The following is a 15,317-nucleotide window of genomic DNA, read 5'->3' on the forward strand; positions in this document are numbered from 1 at the left end:
CTAATGAAGAGTGAAAATGTGAAGAACATTAACATCAAAACATCTAAGTATTGATGATAATTAAAGTTTGCAAAACTCGTTGCCTACAATTGAATTATACACTTTGAATTAATTTGAAATATCACTGTGTAGAAAAATGGGAAGGACTAGGGACGCTCAATCTAGAGGAGGAGAGAATAGGTATAATCCTCTAACTGATGTGAGACAACGTATAACATATAACAAAAAATGGCTCAAAGCAAGAGCAATAGCAGAAGGAAGAATCATAAGCCTTGAAGCATTCCCTGAAGTAATTGACAAGCTATTTCAAAGTAATCTAGCTTCGTTCGTACTAATCAATGGACCTATATATCCCGAGTTGATAAGAGAGTTCTATGCCAACTATAGCTTCAACACAGAAACTAAGATGGTAAGATTTCATCTTAACAAAAAGTGGTGGGAATTTCCTCTCAGTACCTTTGGTGAAATTCTGGGTGTTCCTACTGAAGGAATGGAGTTCTATAGTAGAAGACACAAGCTAGAACATCTTCCTGGATTTATTCAGGCTACCGATGCATTGACCTTACTATGCAAACCTAACACCAATCACTCCAAAATCTTATCCAAGGGACTAACCGGAAAGGATCTCCAGTCAGATCTTGACATTCTGAATAAAATCATTGATCACAACATCTACTGTCGACTAGGAAACCAATCTCACATTCATGTCACCCAAATTTTTGTCATGTGGGCAATTGAATTAAATATGGAGATTAATGTGGCTTTTTTGATGGCATCACGAATGAGCAATCTAATGACTGAATCAACTAGATCTCTTCTGTATGGAATGCATCTAAACAGTTTGTTCAGCTACCTCAAGGTAACACAAGCTATTGTTCAACAACCTTCATTCGAGCCACTAGATAAGTCAACTATCATTCAAAGTGGTCATCTAGCAGAATCCTCTCGTGGAAGAAGATCGAGTCTTCAAGAGGATGTCGATGAGATTGAGAACTATCAAACAAAGGAAGAATCCGATGAAGAAGAAATAGAAGATGAGGAAGCAAACTTATGGGAACATCAAGAATTTGTGAATTCGAATTTCGAAACCAAGACCGACAGGATTCTGAAGCGAGAGGAATAGATTAGTGAAAATCACTCTAGGTTCAAGAAGGCGTTGAAAGGATTTGTTAAAACAATCTCATGTAATAGGTCATAACTTGTGTGTTTGGGATAATAATCCTTATTTGTGTACTTTGTAAAGTGCTTAAATGTTGGCACTAAAACAATTATGTGTAAGATAACTAGCAATGTGGTGTTTATTGTGTGCTTAAGTTGGTTTTGCTTGCAAAAATATAAATCTGTCACTGTACGACTGCTCCCACGATCGACCGTGGTTCGACCGCAGAACACCTGACAAAATTGATTTGTCCTAACACTCTTACACAAATTCAATGATCAATAGATTGCAAAAGGACAAATTGATATCTCTGTCAAAGTACTCTCAATCTAGCTAGCTACCCCATTAAAGTCTACTAGTCAACATTCATCATTTGTCTATTAAAGCAAATACATTCAACAAATTCACATCAACTACTCCAAACATCTCTTTACAAAGCAAAAGTTTTTCATAATGAGGTCTATTGTTGAAGGGAGAGAAGTTCTTACACATCATATTACTACCTACTCTCTTGAAAGCTTCTCAAACATCAAGTGGGATGTCTTTCTTATTCTAAGAGGTTCACTCTATCCTCTTCACATCAATGAATTCTATGAGAATTTTCAATTCTCACAAAATAATGAGAAAATCTCATTTTCTCTTTATGGAAGAAGTTATTCATTAACGCTTAAAGAATTTGGAATTATCATGGATGTTCTGAATGAAGGTCGAACATTCTTTCTAGAACCAAATTCGTTCATTGAATTTCCTGAATGGGTAAAGAAAGACAATGCACTAGATATTATGTGCAACGGAACTCTTAGACCCGAATAAATCAAAAAGGATGGATTCCTTTGTAAACATCTTGCATCGACATATGATCTCTGGCAACAAATCATCACTGCAAATGTTTACGGAAAGGGGGAACTACTGGATCGACTGGATGCAAATGAAGTCACCTTCATATGGTGTATTCTGAACTCTACGAAAGTAAATGTTGCACACTTCATGGCATCAAGAATGCAACATGCAAGTCAACATTCCCACGTGTCACTTCCGTATGGTCTCCATCTGACCAAGCTTTTGCATATGTTGAAATGACATCTCTGTTTCATCATTCCATTCAAGTCTCTTTATATCCAGTATGCAAAGCTTCAACCAAGCATATTCAAGAACCTCCTCTTGAAAATCCACCCAACTTTTGTTATCTCTTGACACAGGACAAAACAGTGTAATTCATGGAAACATTCTAAAACTTGGTAAAAGATTATCACGACTTGAGGACAAGGACAAGGGTCACTCCTCTCAACATGAAAATTGAACTTATTTTGACTATCATGTATTATCTATGTATGAATTATCTGTGCTTAGTACGTGCTATGAATAAAATGTGTGTTTGTTATGTTTTCATAAATGTTTTTCCAATGTGCACAGTTTAAGGGGGAGTTTTGCTCTAACGGCGAGCTTAGTTCTAGGGAGAGCTAACCTTTTTGCTTCGACAAAAGGGGGAGAAAGATGGATACAAGTGATTGTTAACACTTGCGTATTTATAGCAAAGTGTCCCTCATCACTTGTATGTTTGTCATCATCAAAAAGGGGGAGAATGTTGGTTGAATGTGGGTTAATGCACTAAACGATAAACTTAAGTACGATTAACCAAAGAATATGTTTTGATGATGACACATACATATGCATAAGTAATGACTGACATCTTAACATAAAACACGCAAGGTCACTAATCCATACTTTATCTTGCAAATGACCAAGTCAAACATAGGTTAAAGAATGAAATTAAAAGTTCAGCTAAACACACGGTCGAGGTACGGTCGACCGTATAGTCAACCGTGAAACTCCAAACTGAATTGCAACGCAGTTTTGTGAAAACAAGTTGCACGGTCGCCACCACGGTCAACCGCAGTGTGACAGCAGTTTTTTCTGTTACCATTTTCGACCAAATAAAGTTTGACTAGTTTCCGACATCTATAATTGATGAAACCTTTCTCAACATGCTTAGAATAGATGCCTTCTCCATACTCAATTGAGTTTTGGTCATAAAAACACTAATTGTGAATAATTACGCCTAATGACACTTTAATGACAAATTAACCAAGATTAGGCATAACACACGAGTGTTAATTCATAACTTGGGATCTTAATTCTTATCTAGATATCCTTAGTATGATCATCAAGTACCAACACACTTAAGCCAATATCACTAGAACAATAATTGCTATTAGAAATGACTTAGTGATTAATAAAGGCTAAATGAGGAACAATGCTCTCAAGGTTAACTAGTAATGACTTGTAATTCTAAAACACACTTAGATACATTTAGGATGGTTACCAAGTCCCAACTAGAGAGTGCTCTTCCCTTGTGCATGTGTTGGACATTAATGTGTACTTACACATTAATCAATCAATATGTTATATTGCAATTAAACTTGTTAAGAGCTTCAATTATAAGTTGTGCAAGTATCTATATGATTGATCCTAGAATATCTATCTCTTGCTATGTGAGTATTACTTGCTACTTGCAAATATGCTTAATACTCATAAACTTGTCAACTTGATTAATATGTTTGCTATGTGCTCACTAGTTAGGATTCAAGTAACTAACCTACTCCAATAGATTAAGTATGGTTCACAATGAAATTATAGTCAATTGTCTATTTGGTCTAGTCTAAGTAACTAAGTGTCATGGCTTATTCAAGGATGACTTAACCTCAATGTCTCTACGTACTTCATGATTATCTTATAGAGACATTACTCAATTAATCTCTAACTAAACTAAAAAAGAACATGACTTGTGATTAATTGAAACTAGGATGTTAATAACATAGTGACTAGTTTTTAGAATTAAACCAAGAGCATTAAAGTGACTAACTAAGTCTTGACCAAACTGAGATTTCCCAAAATATCAATCAAGACACTTCTCCAAGAATGTTGGGTTTGCCACTTTTGGAATGATTAGTCACTTTCATGCATTAAGACCAAATCTCACACACTTAATGTATATAGTACTTGTATAGGATGTTTGGTTTCTTTTGCAGGTGCTAGAAGGAGTAAAGGTGCCAAAATGTGGTGTTCAAATTTGAGTCAAACGGCTATACAACGGATACCAAATTTGGACTGGAGTACGCACGGTCGCACCACGGTCGACCGTGCAGGCAACCGTGTGTTAACGGCTACTTTTTGAATCCCACTATAAAAGGCAAAAATTTAAGAGCATTTGAAGCAGACCCTCTTGCATATTTCAAAGGCTTATTTCTAGTGATCACAAGTGCATAAATTACTACTCAAATGTGATCAAGCAAGAGAAGATTCTATGATCTTAGAGATATAGAATTTGGTTGTTGTAAACTTACTAATCAAAATCATTAATCTTGTGAGTTTATTTATTGTGATGTATGTCCTAGTATTGTGTTAGGATCATCATTGCAAAGTGTATAAGTCTTGTAACTTCAATTAGTAGAAGCATAGGCTAGCTTAGTGATCTACTTCCTTAAAGGGACTTAGGAAGTTGATTAATCTTATTTGGAGATTAATACTTGTCCAAGGTGAAGACAAGTTGATCTGGGTTGGAGTTGATCTTTCAAAGGGATAGAAAGATTAGGTTTGGTGTCTACCAAAGAAGTTGAAGACTTGTAAATCGGATCTCCACTGGGTTTGGAGAAAAGTGCTTAGCAAAGTAACAAATCCCGATTAGTGTAATCGGGGAGTGGATTAAGGTGGATTAGTTAACCTCCACCTGAACCACTATAAATTCTTGTGTCTATGTTCTTTACGTTACTTCATTTATCATTTTGAACATATATACTACACACATCAAGTTTGAGTTGAGTTGGTTGATCAAAGTTAAATCGAATTTGGTGATCAATCGAAAAAGTGTTAAAAATGTATTAAGTAACTATTCACCCCCCTCTAGTTACTTACAGTCCGAATGTTTGAAGAGTTCCATGCTAACCCGTTGTTTCCAATTGGTTTTAATTCTTCTTTTATCGTTTTAATCCCCAAATCCAACTCGGCTAAAACCATTGATCAATTACGCCCTATTAGTCTTATTAACGCTCCATATAAAATCATAGCAAAAACTTTGGCTAATAGATTAAATAAAGCTATTCCCCATATCATTAGTGAAAACCAAAACGGGTTTGTTCCATCACGTTTATTAATGGATGGGGTTATGGTTGTTAGCAAAGTTGTCCACATGGCAAAAAAGAAGAAAAAGCCTCTCCTTCTCTTGAAGATTGACTTGTCAAAAGCTTATGATTGTGTTTCACACGAGTTCTTACTTTCGGTCCTCCATAGGATGGAGTTCGGGCAAAAGTTCATCTCATGGATCAAAGTTTGTATTTCTAACATACATTTTTCGGTCCTACTTAATGGCTCTCCTTCCCGCGAAAGAATTATGAAACGCGGATTAAGACAAGGCGACCCTTTATCGTCTTTTTTGTTCATCATTGTTGCGAAGATTTTAAGTAAACTTTTATCTAGAGACCTTATCAAAGGCGATTTACAAGGTTGCCGTATTGGGCCTAACTTGAAAATTAACCACTCTCAATTCACAGATGATACCATCATCTTTGCTCAACCAAATTCCATCGAACTTTTACGGATAAAACACATCATGGATTTATTCTCCCATCTTTCCTGTAACACCCAAATATTTATTGTACAAAGTGTAAATAAGGTGCATGAAGGGTGGGAAGCTGTGTATAATCAAACTGTGACCAGAGATGATTCTGGGAATCGTGCGCGCCGCGCACATGCATGGGAGCGTGCCACGCACTTCTACTGTTGGCAGTTTCCAGCTTTTTAAATTAAAGTTTAATGAGGGGCATTATAGTCCTTTCACTTGAGGCAGGGCTTAGGGCACTTATGGCCAGATTTGTGGTGGTTGAAACACATTCAACACAACCACCAACACCATCTTTAATTCCATCTTCAATTTTAGATAGAGAAACCTTTTGAGAGAGAGAAAGCTCAAATCAAGGAGGAAGAAGCTTGATTCGGGTTAAAGCTCAAGTATTAAAGTTGTTCATCTAGCCTTTAGCTATGTTTTGATTGTAGTGGTTTGTCCTAACTTTGATTTCCTTATTTTAATTGTTTTAAGGGTTAGGGTTTGGGTTAGTGATGAACATAAAACCCATATTAGGTGATTTTGGGTGTTCTTGGGTAAGATTGAGTCATGAAGACTCAATAGTAACTAACCTAGGGTTTCAAAGTGTTAATTGGTGTTTATGAACCTTGATTGGTTAGTTAATTACTAGCACACCTAGTTGTTAAGTAAATGGGTGTTAATTGGGTTAGTGAATGACCCGAAATGCGTGTGTGACTTTAACATGGTCAAATGAGTAATAATTGACCTAGTTGGGAAAGATGGGTATGAAATACCCTAGTTGTGTATTAGTTAGTGTTGTTGGACCTCAATCACTAGGTTTTGGTGATTTATGATGGTCTTGACCTTAAATGGACGGTTTTGGTGTAAATGAGGTATTTAATGCATTAAGTCATTAATGCACATTAGTAAGTTGCTGGTGTTTTAGTCCAACTAGTTTGTGTGTTGATTGAGTACTTATTGTATTAGGTACTTTGCTTTGAAGCTCGCGGAAGTATAAAACCATCACCAAATCGTTAAGGTGAGTTGAATGATTATACGTATGTGTAGATGGCGTATTTATTTATGAAGGTTATGGTATGAACCACGAGCCGGTAGTACCATAGCATGTATGTGACGAGTGTCAAGATGTGAACCACGAGCCGGTAGCATCAAGTGTGAACCACGAGCCGGTAGCACTATAAAATAAAGTGTGAACCACGAGCCGGTAGCACTATAAAACAAAGTGTGAACCATGAGCCGATAGCACTATAAAAGAGTGAGACTCAAATACGTAGTGGCGTGAACCACGAGCCGGTAACGTCATAGCATTACGTATGGTGTGAACCACGAGCCGGTAGCACTATAGCATTTATGGTTAACCATATTATGTTGTGGGGTATTGTTTAGCATGCTATATATATATATATATATATATATATATATATATATATATATATATATATATATATATATATATATATATATATATATATATATATATATATATATTTATATTTATATATATATATATATATATATATATATATATATATATATATATATATATATATATATATATTGTGTTGAGCATATGCTAACGTGGTGTTGTGTTAGTGTACGAGTTATTAGCATTTTGAGTATGACGGCATGCTATTCGAGTTATATTTTCGTATGAGGTATATGGTGGGTGCGATTGCAAATAGATGGGTTATATATGCGTATGTATAATTGTTGCACTCACTAAGCTTTGCTTACCCTCTCGTTGTTTACCTTTTTATAGGCTCTGGCGTGGACAAGGGTAAGGGCATTCGTTTGGATTAGAGATCCCGCTTTGTTTTGATAGGGGACGCTTTTTGGAAGTGTTAGCTTTTGGAGTTTGACCGAGATTTGGGTAGTTTAACCCCCAAACACCATGCTCATAGTGTCGTTTGGAATTTAAACTAATGTGGTTAAAACTCATGTTTTGTATGAAACTCGTAGTTCGGGTTGATGTGGGCCCCGTTTCGTAAAACTTATTTTATTATTGAATCGTGTGAGTTTTTCATATTATAACTTTTTGTGAAAAGCGTTTCGCCTAAATATGTCTGGAAGTGGGAGATCTTTATTTGAAAATTGACAAAACCGGACAGAAGCAGAATTGGCTTGTGCGCGCCGCGCACCCTAAGGTGCTGCGTGCCACACACTGTTCTGTCTATAAAAAAAATTCTCGTTTTCAGTTGGATAACGGTTGGGTTGTTACAAGTGGTATCAGAGCATGGTCTAAGGGATTTAGGCGACTTGAGATAGGTACCTAGACTTAGACTTTATTGTGTTTTGCAATCATCAAGCGAGATAGACGTTGTACTAGCAAGTTAATGTGACGTGTTCGCATAACAATGATTAGCTACCATTGTTACGTGTTCAAATCGTTTCAAACAAGCAATGTACGACGATTGTTAAGCAAGATGGGGCGGTGAGGTGTATATTAATATTATGTTGTGTACTTTCGTTTCATTGTTTAATCTATTTCCGTTTTATAGTATGAAGATGAGAAACGGACCCGAGAACCATGAAGGAGGTACGAGCGAGGACCTCGAGTTTACGGCCAAAGTTGAGGCCATCATTAAAAAGCAAAGAGCGGAATTTCTTGAGGATGTCCGAAAGGTTTTCCAAGAATCGGTTGATGGGCAAGTAACCGAGTTAATAAATGAACGAATGAATGCCAAGATCGAAGAGGCATTAGAAGCTAGAAATATTTATCCTCTTGGCGAAGGTGGTGATGGTAATGGGGGACATGGAAGGCGGGACTTCCATTACAAAAACTTCAAGGATGCTCAACCCCCTATGTTTAATGGGGTAAGGGATCCGTTGAAAAGTACATGTTGGATCTCCGACATCGAGGGGGCTTTCCATACCGCAGAGTGTCCTCCCGAGAAGAAGACGAGGTACGGTTCTAGTATGTTGCATGAAGAGGCCAAGTTGTGGTGGGACGATAAAATCCGATTATATGGGGAAGAGCAATGCATGAGCTTGACGTGGGAAGAGTTTAAAAGGAATTTTTCAAAGAATACCGAACTCCTTCCGACCTTGATAGAATCCGGGACGAGTTGCACAATTTGCGACAAGGTTCAATGGACTTGGTTACTCTCAAGTCTACCTTCTTGGCAAAGACTCGTTTTTGTCCGGAGTATGTTGGTGATGATCACAAGTTGATGTTAGATTTTTATCGTACACTAAGCGATGAGTTAAAGCGTAAGATTAGTCGGGGAATGGCTAAGTCTTTTGAGGAATTGTTTGAGTTAGCCCGGGGCTTCAAACCAGAAGTTCCAAAGCAAAGTTGTAATGACCCGGCCTTTTCGACTCAGTTTTGTGCTTTGTGCTTTCACGAAACTGGGTATATGTGCGTACTGAGCTAGTTTATGCTCCGGGATTGTGACGATCGCTCCAAATCCATATGGACGAACATGTCATTCATCGATTTCATTGCGAGGTATTTGACCTCTATATGATACGTTTTGTAAACATTGCATTCTTTTGAAAAGGCACACCATAAATGAATATTTAAATAAAAGGTTTTCGACATCTGATGATTTCTACATATAGACAATCACCGTAAATAATAGTTTACAATAGTAATTCCGTTGACAATGCAGTCAAAATAAGATACATGGTGATGATTTGGTGAATGCAACGTTTCCTTGATAAATATGCCATGTAAGACTCCATGCACATAGCTTGTCTAACATATAAGCAAACAGCGGAAGACTTCTAGGGAACCTGTGTGACAACCCGGAAATTTCCAACCAAATTTAAACTTTAATCTTTATATGTTTCCGACACGATAAGCAATATTTGTTAAGTTAAATTTCAAGAATTTTAAACTATGTTCATACATTCATTCAACCTCGACCAAGTTCCAACGATTCACGAACCATTAAACGAATATGATTATATATGTATATGTGTATATATATTATAACTTAAAACGTAAACAAAATATTAGATTAAATACTTTATATGATTGTATCTATTTCAAAATGTTTATCAATGGAATTAGAAGATAATATCAAATGATTGAATTATCAGATATATTGAATTATGATTACAAGTCTCTATTGAAAGGCCCACGTTGATTTGAAGAAATCTTTCCATTTTAACAATATTCAGAAAATGGTAAAGTGATTTATAAATAAGAACAAATTGTCAATCATTGAGAACTAGACAAAGGATAGTGGAACATTGAATCTCATAAAGACTCGATTGATCTATTTAGTTCAAACGTACAAAAACGTTTTCAGTTTAAAAAGAACTTTATTATTAAAATGTATATAACTTTTATAAAAATCTAGAACCACTTTTGACAACTCATTACTTAACTAGTATGATAAAGATAACGATATTTATATTTTATTTTATTAAATATATATAACGATTTAAATTAATATTATATATATTTATACGCGTATTATACGTACATAGTTTTATACTTTTACTATACTTAAACTTTACCTTTACTTTATTTTTACTTTACTTTAACTTTAATAATTCACTTTAATACTTCATACTTTAATAATTCACTTTAATAATTCATACTTTAAAAATTCACTTTAATAATTCATACTTTAATAATTCACTTTAATAATTCACTTTAATAATTCAAAAATCTATTATAAATAGAATTCAATAGGTTTCATTATTTCATAGAAACTTGAAAATATTTTTCTCTAAACTCTCTCAATCGATTTACATATATATATTTACTCCGTATTATTTCAAGATATTATTAGTATACATAAAATATTACGACGGAGTGCTGTCCGAGTGATTTCGAAATTGTTTTTCGAGTAGGATAGGATTAAGGAAATTATGAGTTATAGCTATGGAGGTGATTGAGTATGGTTCATGGGTATGCTCGTGAGGTCAATATAGTGTTTATCATTTCCGTTGCGTCTACGTACCTTTCCTGCAATATTGAATCTCAATATTGATACGTGAGTACTCATAATTTAACTTTTACATATTAATAGTGTATCCCTGACTAGTGCTCGAGTATTTAGGATTATGCATGCTTGTACTTTTGATATTGCCCTTAGACAGGTTAGGTTGAATCTTGAATAAGTTACACTTGCGGTTGAGATAAGGTATAAGATATGCATGTCCTTGGAAAGCTAGCGAAAAATTAAGAACTTTTCCTTTAGATATCGAATGGTTTCGATGAACGGATTAGAAGTTATAATCAATTGAATTTTCGATATTTTTATTAAAAATGATTATTATTATCGTCGTTCTAGTTTTATCTTATTATTATCATTATTATTATCTTTATCAATAAAAGGGATTTATCATTAAAAATTGTTATTTTTTTTATTATTACTATCGTTATTATCGTTAAAGTTATAATTAGTATTATTATTATTATCCAATTATTATTATTATTATTATTATTATTATTATTATTATTATCATTATTAATATATATATCATTATTTAAAAATGGTTATTGTTATTGTTATTATTATTATTACTATTATTACTATATTATCATTAAGATAATTACTACTATTATCGTTAATAATGTTATAGTAACTATCATTATTAATATTAGTGTAATTAAAACAAATATTTGTAACACCTAATTATTTTGATTACTATTATTATCATTATTATGAACACGATATAAAAGATGATTAAAAGCTATTAAACGAAACGATTAGGAAATAATGAGTAAGAGTATCATGATGAAATTAAAATATTATAAGATATTGATTTAGATAAAATTATAGTTCTTATTATTTTTATCATTACTATTATTATTAAAAGTATCGTTAGTATTAAAACTATCATTTTAACAAAAATTATCATTTTAATAGAAATGTCATTGTTACTATAAAATATCATTATTATTATTATTATTTTAAATAGAATTATTATTTTAAAGATAATATTAAAAATTATCGTAAATATTAAAGTTATCATAATTAGAATTATCGTATTATCATAATGTCATCTTAGAAATTATAAATATTGATATTTTTATAATAATAATTATTATTACAAAATAATACAACTTTTACTTACTATCATTATAGATATTATTTTATCAAATAAATATGTAATACAAACATATTTTACTACGTGTAATAACTTACTTTAATAATACCTATCATATTATCTTTATGATATTAAATGAACCCTATAAATTTTATTACTTAATATATATATAAATATATTTTATTATATAAATTTAATATAAAATTTTATTTATTAATAAATAAATTATATTATTTACTCTAATAAATCTTTTAAAAATATTTAAAAATATAAAACGACGATATTTAAACTATATATTAATCATGTATAGATTTTTGGAAATTATTTTGAGTCAAAATTTACTTTTGTTGACTTTTGCATATTAGTCTCGAGCATTAGGATTGTGGTACACTATGACTTGACCTAATTTGTTAGACAAATATTGACCAACACATAAATATATATAATTAATTTAGGTTCGTGAATCCGAGGCCAACCTTGCACTTGTTCAATGACGTTATATGTATTTTTACTACGACATACAGTATGGTGAGTTTCATTGCCCCTTTTACTCTTTACATTTTTGGGCTGAGAATACATGCAAATGCTTTATTAACTGTTTTACAATAATTATATGCGTGATTTTCATTTGCCTTTTTACCCTTTATATTTTTGGGACTGAGAATACATGCGCTTTTATAAATGTTTGACGAAATAGACACAAGTAATTGAAACTACATTCTATGGTTGAATTATCGAAATCGAATATGCCCCTTTTTATTAAAGTCTGGTAATCTAAGAATTAGGGAACAGACACCCTAATTGACGCGAATCCTAAAGATAGATCTATTGGGCCTAACAAACCCCATCCAAAGTACCGGATGCTTTAGTACTTCGAAATTTATATCATGTCCGAAGGAGGATCCCGGAATGATAGGGGATATTCTTATATGTATCTAGTTAATGTCGGTTACCAGGTATTCACCATATGAATGATTATTTTTGTCTCTATGCATGGGACGTATATTTATGAGAACTGGAAATGAAATTCTTGTGGTCTATTAAAATGATGGAAATAAATGATTATGATAAACTAATGAACTCACCAACCTTTTGGTTGACACTTTAAAGCATGTTTATTCTCAGGTGTTAAAGAAATCTTCCACTGTGCATTTGCTCATTTTAAAGATATTACTTGGAGTCATTTATGGCATATTTCAAAAGACGTTGCATTCAAGTCGTTGAGTTCAATAGAGATTATTATTAAGTAAATGACAGATTAGGTCATTTATAGTCGAATCTTATGAAATGGTATGCATGTCTGTCAATTTTTGATGTAAAGAGAGTTTATCTTTTAAAAACGAATGCAATGTCTGAAAAATGTATCATATAGAGGTCAAATACCTCGCGATATAATCAACTATTGAGAATCGTTTATAATGTATATGAACGGGTCCTTTCAGTTGGTATCAGAGCGGTGGTCTTAGCGAACCAGGTCTGCATTAGTGTGTCTAACTGATAAGTCGATAGGATGCATTAGTGAGTCTGGACTTCGACCGTGTCTGCATGTCAAAAGTTTTGCTTATCATTTTGTGTCGAAAATTAACTACTTATCATCCTCAGGAAATTACCTGCTTATCATTTTTAGTCTAAGACACGTCTTGCTGCATTGATTGTATGAATAGTGTATAGACAAAAATTCATATCTTAGCATATCTGCTAAATCATATCTTATCGTATCTGTTACTTTAAACTTTGCCTGACATATCCCGCAAAGTCCTCCGTAATCTACGAAATCTTTTGATCTCTATATATATATATATATATATATATATATATATATATATATATATATATATATATATATATATATATATATATATATATATATTCTATGTAATTAGAATACCATCCGTTAGCCAAAATCATTTCATATCGAAAAAAAAAATCCTTTATCCAATCGTACGAAATGGAATTCGTCATTAGTTCAAGTCCCTAGAATTCCGATATGGAATCCCACTAAAGCTCCGAAAGCAGTGTGACTGGAATGGATCAACCAATCAGCCATCATCAATTTTGGATGAATTGGGGATGGGTTCGTAGCCTCCTCAATCGTTGGACTCAAGAAGAAGGCGATCCTTTCCATCCACCACATTGCCCTCTTGGCGAAGAACCTGAAGCACTTACCGGCGAACCTGTCCGAAACACCATTATCTCTCTCATTTCCAGAGTATCTTGCCACGATTATATACTACATCAAATTCTAGATTTTATTTATCCACTCGTCCGAACCGACAATCACCCCGGTGTAATAGAAGAAGTCATTGAGCTTCGCGCTCGGGTAGTGGCTTTGGAGAATATGGTGCAGAGATTACAAACACCAGCAGCAGCATCAGCAGCATAACCAGTACCACCATCATCAACGCCAACAGTACCATTACTACCTCCAACCACAACCGCGTCGTAAACCTCAACATCACAATCTGTCCCACTAGCATCAACGTCATACGCACCATAGATACCAAGGAGTACCAACAACAATAACTGACGAAGTATTAATTCATAACTTCATTGGAGAAACATTCTGCGGCGATTATGTAATCTCTAAAGTCTTAGAGATTATCTAATCTAGCCCTAACCATAAATCAATTAAGCGAACCAAAATGATAGAAGGAAGAGTAGAAACCCTGACAAAAATGGTGTGTGATTAACAAGCTAAACTTGCTTTACCAACAGCATCAACAGTACCGTCAGCGTTACCAGCATCGTCAGTACAGTCAACATCCGAATCAACAACACCGATAACATCACAAACTCCGTCAGTTCAAGAATCACTGTGGACATCATTACGAATCAATAACGTATATATATTGTATTAACGAGTTATGAAGAATTAACTCATTCCCTCTGAAGAAATTATATGTATATTATATATATATATATATATATATATATATATATATATATATATATATATATATATATATTTTGAAATAAATCTTTCTGTGCTAAGCTATTGTGTATGAATCTTAACTACTCGGTTAATTCATATTACAAATATGCAATAATGTACGTCCTTCAGCCGCAACTTAACCATCGTTAACTACAATCTATGTCGCAATTCAACAAATTCCAATTCATAATAAATCAAGTATATATTTGATTTTACACTTTCATCATCGATGTACCCGAAACTTTTCAGATAACATCATTCGTACTTTGCGAAATTCACAAGAATTCCACGAACCGAACATCATACATCAACAAATAACGAAGTATTGATTCATAATTTCAATGTCATTAAAGAAATACTGCGTAAAAGTTATGTACTTTTTAAAGCCTTTAGGGATTATTCAATTCTAGTTTCAACCGTAAATCAAATGAGTTTAATTTAACATTAACTCATTAAATATATGTTACATCTGAAGAAAATATACATATATATATATTTTCATAAAGACTGTAATAAAATTCTTTTGTACAAAATATTAATTGTGAATTTTTTTTTAACGGGTAGGTAATACCCGAGAGATATATAAATTCACAATTAATATGTTACATTCTTCGAAT

This window comes from Rutidosis leptorrhynchoides, chromosome 2 (assembly GCF_046630445.1).
Source record: "Rutidosis leptorrhynchoides isolate AG116_Rl617_1_P2 chromosome 2, CSIRO_AGI_Rlap_v1, whole genome shotgun sequence".
NCBI classification, from domain to species: domain Eukaryota; kingdom Viridiplantae; phylum Streptophyta; class Magnoliopsida; order Asterales; family Asteraceae; genus Rutidosis; species Rutidosis leptorrhynchoides.